General features: G+C 41.4%; 1 pseudogene across 1 annotated transcript; it reads left to right on the top strand.

Moving 5' to 3' along the window:
- Window positions 1-259: 259 nt before the first annotated feature.
- On the top strand, window positions 260-1,532 carry LOC104586475 (putative carboxylesterase 18 pseudogene; annotated as a pseudogene). The gene has a single exon (XR_016076410.1). The product of XR_016076410.1 is annotated as a putative carboxylesterase 18 pseudogene (transcript).
- The last annotated feature ends 6,833 nt before the right edge of the window (window positions 1,533-8,365 follow it).

Below are 8,365 nucleotides of genomic sequence, written 5' to 3'. Positions count from 1 at the left end.
GTTGTGGGGCCCGATTTATGGTTAGTAGGAAAGTTCAAAATCAGCTACTGCATTCGGAGTGGTACAGGACTAAAACCGTGAATCACAACCGTTGATGTAATGATATGGCCCACTAAAAAACGCCGTGACTTGATTGCTTCTAGATATCTTCGTTGCTCTTCGGGTCCCACACTCACTTATTGGTTGTCAACCATCTACTATCATCATTGGTCCTCTCTGATGGTGATGGTTGCCCATATAAAAAAACCACCCACCCATTACTGAATTAGTGAACACAAAGAGAGAGAGGGAGAGAAACTAGAGATAGAAATTGTGTGAGAGAGTGAGAGAGGAGAGATGAGCGAGAATCCACAAACGTTAAACTCTCTGGTGCTTCCATGGAAGTTGAGGCTCCTCCTTCGTATGATTTCGGCTATTACAAATCTCGCTTGTCGATCTGACGGCACCGTCAACCGCCGTCTCCTCAGCTTCTTAGATTCCAAGGTTCCGCCCAGCGAAATACCTGTCAGAGGCGTTAAAACCGCCGATATAACCGTCGACCCTACCCGAAACCTCTGGTTTCGCGTCTTCACCCCCACTGAGCCTGCCGATGACGTCAGCCTTCCGGTGATCGTCTTCTTCCACGGCGGTGGATTCGCCCTACAAAGCGTCGACAACAAGGGATACGATTTCATCGGCCGCCGGATGGCGCTTAAGGCCTCCGCCGTCGTCGTCTCCGTCAACTACCGCTTCTCGCCGGAACACCGGTTCCCGGCACAGTACGACGACGGGTTCGACACTCTCTTGTTCCTCGACGGAAGAAGTTGCAAGGGGTTTCCGGCGAATGCCGATCTCTCGCGGTGCTTCATCGCCGGCGACAGCGCCGGAGCCAACTTAGCTCACCAAACTGTGTGCAGGGCGGCGAAAGCGGAGTTTCGGAATCTGAGGGTGATCGGGTTGATCTCAATCCAGCCGTTCTTCGGCGGAGAAGAGCGGACCGAATCGGAGATCCGGCTCAGGGGAGCGCCGCTAGTGCCGGTGGAGGTCACGGACTGGATGTGGAAGGCGTTCTTGCCGGAGGGTTCGAACCGGGACCACGAGGTGGTGAACGTATCGGGGCCAAATGCGGCCGATATATCGGGTCTGAAATATCCCACGACGTTGTTGTTGATCGGAGGTTTCGATCCCTTACAAGACTGGCAGAGGAGATACTACGAGTGGTTGAAGAGGTCGGGCAAAGAAGTTGAGTTGATCGAGTACCCCAACGCGATCCATGCGGCCTATGCATTTCCCGAATTGCCCGAATCTTCTCTCATATTTACGGAGATCAAGAATTTCGTTGCCAATCAATCTAGAAAAATGCCAAATTGAGATATAAATAAAACGAATAATATTAATTGTTAATTTTATCTTTAACAATCTTGTAGCCGATTATTAATGGGGACTATGCCCAATTTATTAACTGGTACAAGAGATAGGCGGTGTATATGTGTGTGTGGTAGTCTCCTTTCAATTATATTTTAATAAATTTGACTATTTGTATGTTGATAGAATATGTCATAATTATGTTACATATTGTTTATAAAATTACCTTTTAACATAGAATATAAGAATAAATAAAATAGTTAGATCTTTTTATATATTATTAATCTTATCAAAAAAGTATATAATCAGTTTGGAATAGCAAGAACTTGGGACAAAGCCACGTAGCCAAAATCATATAATAAGTACACTCAGTCAGTTTGGTTTTTTTTGATAGAAAGCTAGCAAGATAATTCATTAAATAAAAGTCACAATATATAAAAACCAACAGAGATTAAAGTCTAACTAAGTATTGGTTGGCCAGATTTTTTATCCATTCTGGCATATCAAGCATAAATAACCCAGACTCTTGTATACCCTTTTTTGCAAGCAAGTGTGCTGCAGCATTATAAGACATATTTACATAACCAAAAGAAATTGCAAGATCATCGGTCATTGATCACCAAAATTTGACAGTCAGATTCCACTTCGATTACTTCTTCTTTTACATATTCAAAATCTCCAGGCTTGAGAATCGTCATTGCTTTTACTTGTATGGGGAAAGTTGCTATAGATTTGCCAAAAACTGCAGCTATGATAATACCATTTTCATTCCTTAGAACTGCTCCAAAACTGGATCTTCCAGGACTCTCAAAACTTCCATTCACGTTTAATTTAAGCTCCCCTGCATCTAGAGCTTTTTAAAAAGATGATCTTCCCTCATTCGAGTTTGGATGTTGAAATAAAGAATTTGGCGATCCTACTTAGGAAATTGATGGAGGGTGATTTGGCCCGACCTCGTAGCACGGGTACACGTGGGCGTGACCTTGCTCAAGCGATGACTCAGCGTGATAGCACAACAAGCGCAGCCGCAACTCGGAGGGAAGGGCCCACCGAGTTCAGCCTAGCAACTCGGCGGGATAGGCTACTCGTCGAGAGCCGCCTGGCCTGCACCTCCTCCCCGAGGCTAAGACACCCCGAACTACCTCCGAGCTCGGGGCCCCTTGACCTTTCCTGATACCCAAGCTCCTCCCAGTGGATTTCAGGCCACTCCCAAACAGGAACACCCCGATCCACCTCTAGATACCCCAAGGTAAAGATACCTCGGGTCGGACAGCTCGGTGTAGCTTGCCACGGACAGCTCGCCACTTGCAGGATAGCTCAACACAGGGTAACTCGCGAAAGAGCAATTCGGCATATCGCAGGAAGATCTCCTGCCCGACCACCATACCCGACAAATCTGGGGACAGCAACCACGTCCCTCGTCAGACAGTGTCGTGCCTGCTACCTTTAGAGGGTGCCTTACACCTAACAGGCACGTACCCTGCAATGACGGCCCCACGCGTGCCACCTCAGCCCTGCCTGTAACGGCTACAGCATGATGATAGTGGTGATTATACCTACCCTGTCAGAGGCTAGTGGGCTTGATGCAACTGAATTCTGTTATAAGAAGCCCAATCTCAAAGAATAGAGGTAACTCCTATTACTCGCGCTATCTGCACTCTTAGCCTTCATCATCTCTTTGCATCTTCCACAGAATTCTAACTTAAGCGTCGAAATGTTCCCGCTGGGCAAACCCCCCGGGGATTCTTCATCTTCTCCATCTCAGGTACCTTTCAGGAGCCACGCAAGTGCCAGTTAGGAGTGACCGGATTGCGCACCATCAGAAATCATCACTCTCTCCCTCCACATCCTGTAAGAAGATGCAAGAGTGACTCTAGGGGATGGGTCAACGTTCTCAAAAATTTTCCTGTTTCTAGATTTCCAAATATTCCATAAAAGCAGAAAAGAAAAAACCATTAGGTTCTCTTTTCTATCTCTGCCTATTAAACAAAACTCAACCCAATTTTGAAACCAAGTATTAAAAATTGAATTTGTTCCAACTCTCCCCACCATGAAATTTAGGTGAGATCCAAACTAGGCAGCTCTTGCGTGATCACATTCAAAAAGGCAGTGCATTATAGTTTCAGGATGTTGGTTACAAATAGGGAAAAGGCTGTCATTTGAGAGTTTCCTATTATAGAGATTTTCCTTCACAACCAGGGCATTTGGAGAGCATTTCTATATGAAGTTCTTGATTTTTGGGTCAATTTTTGTTTTCCAAATTTCAGTCCACTATTTTTTCCCCAGTTTAGCCACAGCTTTAGTGGCTGGGACCCTGTTGAGAGATGCTAGGGCATAGTACCCAGTCTTAACTTATAAACACCTTTTGGGTTTAAAGTCCATTTTAACTTATCCTCCCACTCTCCCCTAACTAGATTTATACTCAAGATATTTTTTTTTTGTGATTTCCTCCTCAAAGTTGTCTTCAACCACTCATGTGTTCCACCCTTTACCCACTTCCCTCATGAGGTCCTTTACCCATATCAAATCAGGGTTATATGTTCTGGGCCCCATAATTTTAGTGGATTCTACATTTGTTAAACAAGGATCATCCCAAATCCTTACTTTTGTTTCAACATTTACTGCCCAACAAGCTCCTTTCTGTACAACCTCTCTCGTGGCTACCAAACTTTGCCACCCCCAAGAACCTCTCTTAGGCAGACTATCAGTCAAAAAATTCTATTTTTTAAGAATTTGGCTTTCATGATCTTAACCCACAGGTTATCTTCTTCCACACATAACCTCCAAGCCTACTTAGCCAGAAAGGCTAGGTTAAATTTATAGGGATCCCTAAAACCCAACCCTCCTGCACATTTATTTTTGCTTATTACCTCCTAGCTTACCCAATGAGTTTTCTTTTGTTCCTTTGACCCCCCCCCCCCCCCACCTAAATCTCGATTGGATTCTCTTTAGGTCACTACAAATGTTTTTGGGTAGTAGAAAACATGACATTGTATAGTTAGAAATTGCATTGGATAGCAGGGATTCATTCCATTTTGAGAGCAACTTCTCCACTCGCTCAATTAGGAAATTGAAAAGACTTCTCTTAGGCCATGTTCGCTTTTTGGTAAGTTACTTACCTGAGTAAATGTAGTTACCTGGATAAATGCATTTACCCATGTTCTTTTATTTCTCATGTAAATAAGACAATGACCATTTTAGCTATAAAAATCCATTATTAAAATGGGCATTTTTATTCTATACAAGTGTTGGCAACTTTCCCCTTAGGTGGGAAAATTATTTACCCACCTAGGAAATGGGTATCACTTACCCGAGTAAGTGGTACCCAGGAAAATATACTTTCCCTATTCCGGTATTCCCCACATAAATCTGAAAAAAGAACATGGGATTCTTGGTCAATGGGAATTACAATCCCATTGACCAACTTTCCCCCTCTCAAAATCCGAAAAAAGAACGCCCCCTTAGATTTACCAATTTTAGTGGGAAGACCTAGATATATAGATGGGGTATCTACCCTCTTCATTTTTAAAAAAAATTGCCAAAAGCTTTTGCAACCTATGATGCAGATTCTTACTGAAAAAAATCTTGGACTTAGAGAAATTTACCTGTTGACCTGAGGCTTTCCCATAAGATTTGAGAGCATCCAGAATACTTTGCCCCTCCTCCATTTCTTCTTTAGAAAATATCTAATTGTCATCTGCAAAAAACAAGTGAGAGACAGTTGGACAATTCTTGGAAATTGAAATGCCATTTATTTTCTTTTGGGAAGCTAGCTCTGTGAGCTTTGTAGACAGAGTTTCCAAGCAAAGTAAATAAGTAGGGAGACAGAGGGTCTCCTTGTCTCAACCCTCTTTCTGGGATTAACTTTTAACCTGGATTTCCATTAACTAAAATCCTGAAGGAGACAAAGGACACACATTTCATGACCCAGTTAACCCATTTGTCACAAAATCCCATCTTTACCATAGTTTTCTCCAAAAATGTTTCATTCCACCCTTTCATAGGCTTTGCTCATGTCCAACTTCATAGCCATCCAAGGAATTTTTCCTCTAGCATCTTTCATAAAATGAATGATCTCATGAGCTATGAGGATATTGTCCTCTATATATCTACCCGGGGTAAAAACACTTTGATTTACATTGATTAACCTTCCTAACAGTGGCTTAATCCTATTTGCTAAGACTTTAGTTATGATTTTGTAGATGGAGTTACAAAGGCTGATAGGTCTAAAATGAGCAGCCTCCTTTGGGATTTTGATTTTTGGGATCAGGGCTATGAAAGTTTCATTGAATTCCCCGAGTAAGGTTCTGGTCTCAAAAAAAGCTTTTTACAGCCTGGATCACATCTCCTCCCATAGTTCCCCAAAACTTTTGGAAAAATAAATTTGGGAATCCATCAGGACCAGAAGCCTTCCTGGGGGCCATCTAAAAAAGAGCTTCCCTAATTTCTTCATTTGTGACTTCTCTTTCAAGAAGGTCCCTCTCCTGCTCACTCAACCTATTAGTGACACAACTTAAGAACTCCTCTTGCTGCTTAGTTTCCGAAGAGCTAAAAATACCCTTGAAGTGATTTTCCAGTTCTTTTGTAATCTCCTCCTCTAATAGTAACCATTCCTCATTTGAATTCTTGAGAGAAGTTATTTTGTTCCTGCTACTTCTCCCTTTTGCTACTGAGTGAAAATACTTGGCGTTTCTATCCCCCGCTTGCAACCAATTAACTCTGGATTTTTGCAACCTCATAATTTCTTCCCCCTTCAACCAGGTATTCAAGTCTTTTCTAAAGAGTTTACTTTACTTTGGTTAAACTCTTCCCCTACTATCTCTGCTTCCTCACTAAACTGATCCTTGAGGTCTTGAATTTTTTTCTTTACATTTCCAAAAGTTACTCTCTTCCACCTATTCAATTTATCCTTCAAATCTCTACACTTACCCACTAACTTCACCTCACTGGACCCTCTTCTATTATTACTCCAAGTTCCCTGCATGAGCTTTTGAAATCTTCGCGATCAGTCCACATTTTCTCAAATCAAAAAAATCTTCTCTAATATTTTACCTTGAAATCCGTACCCAAAAAAATAGGAAGGTGGTCTGAACCTACTGCGACTAGGATTTTCACCTTGCAATTTTGGAAATGATTCAGCCAGAGAGTATTACCTACCACTCTGACAAGTTTGGTTCTGTATGCCATACTTTCAACCTGTTCCCATGCTTTTTAGCTGTTGTGACTGAGTTGGTCACATGTTGCCCATCCAATCAAAACCCACCCATGAATTTGGATAAATAACACCTCATTGGCTATTAGATTTATGGTTCCAATTTATTGGTCAGCTGCTTTTTTGGATATCATAGTCGAACCCATTTCAATCAAAAGTGTCCCAATTAATATGGAGGGTGAATGTTCGGAATCTGAAGTGCTTCTCCAGAGACCACACTTCCAACATGGTCTGACACTGCATATCTGATTATGAGACTGGGATCCGAGTTCAGATCTATTACCGAAACTGTCACAAGTCATTGTGGTCCTAGGAGTGAGATATTCTCCATGTGTGGCTGCAGTCACCTGTTGGGAGCATTGTGCTGGTAGCAGATCCTTACCGTTGAGCATGCGATTGAACGATTTGTGGGGAGCAGGTCTTTCGAAAGGGCTCATTGGTTAGAAAATTCAACAAATGTCAATTTTTTGAGTCCATTTATCTTTTTCATTGATTGGTAAGAAAGATGACAATCAATGGGTACAACTAAGTTGTGTCAAGTTAGGATGTGGCAATCGTGCAATGACGTGGCCCTATTGGAACCACAAAGATGAAACATGAGCGACTCAAGCACCACAAATTGTAATAACAAATGTTGCTTCAATCACAGCACATCTCCGTTGTGTATTGGGAACATCTCCCAACGATGTTTCATCATTTCTGATACTATCATCGGGAGATGTTCCCAATACACGGTGGGGGATGTGCTCTGCGATGTTGTGGGAAACCAGGCTGATTTGAATTCGAAATTCTGTATAAGGCCATTATAGCATTATCTAGATTGCTCCCCGTTGTTAAGATCTATTGATTTTGAAGATGTTTTCATTTTAGACAAGAATCACAGGTTGGTTTTTCGGACGAACTTTGAATTATGTGGGACAAGTTTTCTTGTTTCTTATATTAATGGATTCTACAAAAGACATGATACTAAAAATTTTAGACTTGCAATATTTTTTTTTATTTTTTTTTTGTTTAAAGGGAGATTGGATAAGAAAAAGGGAATCATAAATTTTCTTAAAATTTTTTATTCTCTAAAGCTGTGATTAGTTTGAAGGAAAAAGTAGGGAAAGGAAGAGAAAGGTAGGAATCCCTTCCCTTCAAAGCAAACACAGTATAGTTGATTAGCTCTTTATAAGAGGATGCTCCATGCGCATGAACAATTCACAATTGTTTTCTCCTTTATAATGTATTCAATGAATTCAATTAATTGGCTAACACCCATAAATCAAGTTTTTACAAATACCGAGAATGCAGAAACCTCCAATGGGTGTTTACACGAATCACATCCGAATCAAATTTTGATATGATGTATTTGGGCTCTGTTCGCTTTTCAATAAATTATTTACCTGTGTAAGTGCATTTATCCATGTTCTTTTATTTCCCAAATAAATAAGCTAATGACCATTTTAGCAATAAAAATCCATTATTAAAAGGGGCATTTTTGTCCTATCAAAGTGTTGGCAATTTTTTTCACGGGTGAGAAAGGTATTTTCCCACCTAAGAGATAGGTATTAGTTACACATGAGTAATACCTAGGAAAATAAACTTTCCCTAGGCCCTAGTCACTCCTCATAAGTCTGAAAAAAGAATATGAGTTTCTTGGTATAAGCAAGAAAGAGCGATTTTTATCTCAAAATCCAAGATACGAACACCCCCTTGAAGTCGGTGGTAGGTGGCACAACCCATTCCTATCATCTCCCTAATTGACCCTCTCAAATTCCATAGGCTTCAAAAGCAACCATAACCAAGAAAGAGTGATTTCTCCCTTTT

This window comes from Nelumbo nucifera, chromosome 5, assembly GCF_055504915.1.
Source record: "Nelumbo nucifera cultivar China Antique chromosome 5, China Antique-T2T, whole genome shotgun sequence".
In the NCBI taxonomy this organism is placed as follows: Eukaryota; Viridiplantae; Streptophyta; class Magnoliopsida; order Proteales; family Nelumbonaceae; genus Nelumbo; species Nelumbo nucifera.
Note: the sequence above shows the minus strand (reverse complement) of the source record. Positions and strands in the feature narration are given on the sequence as shown.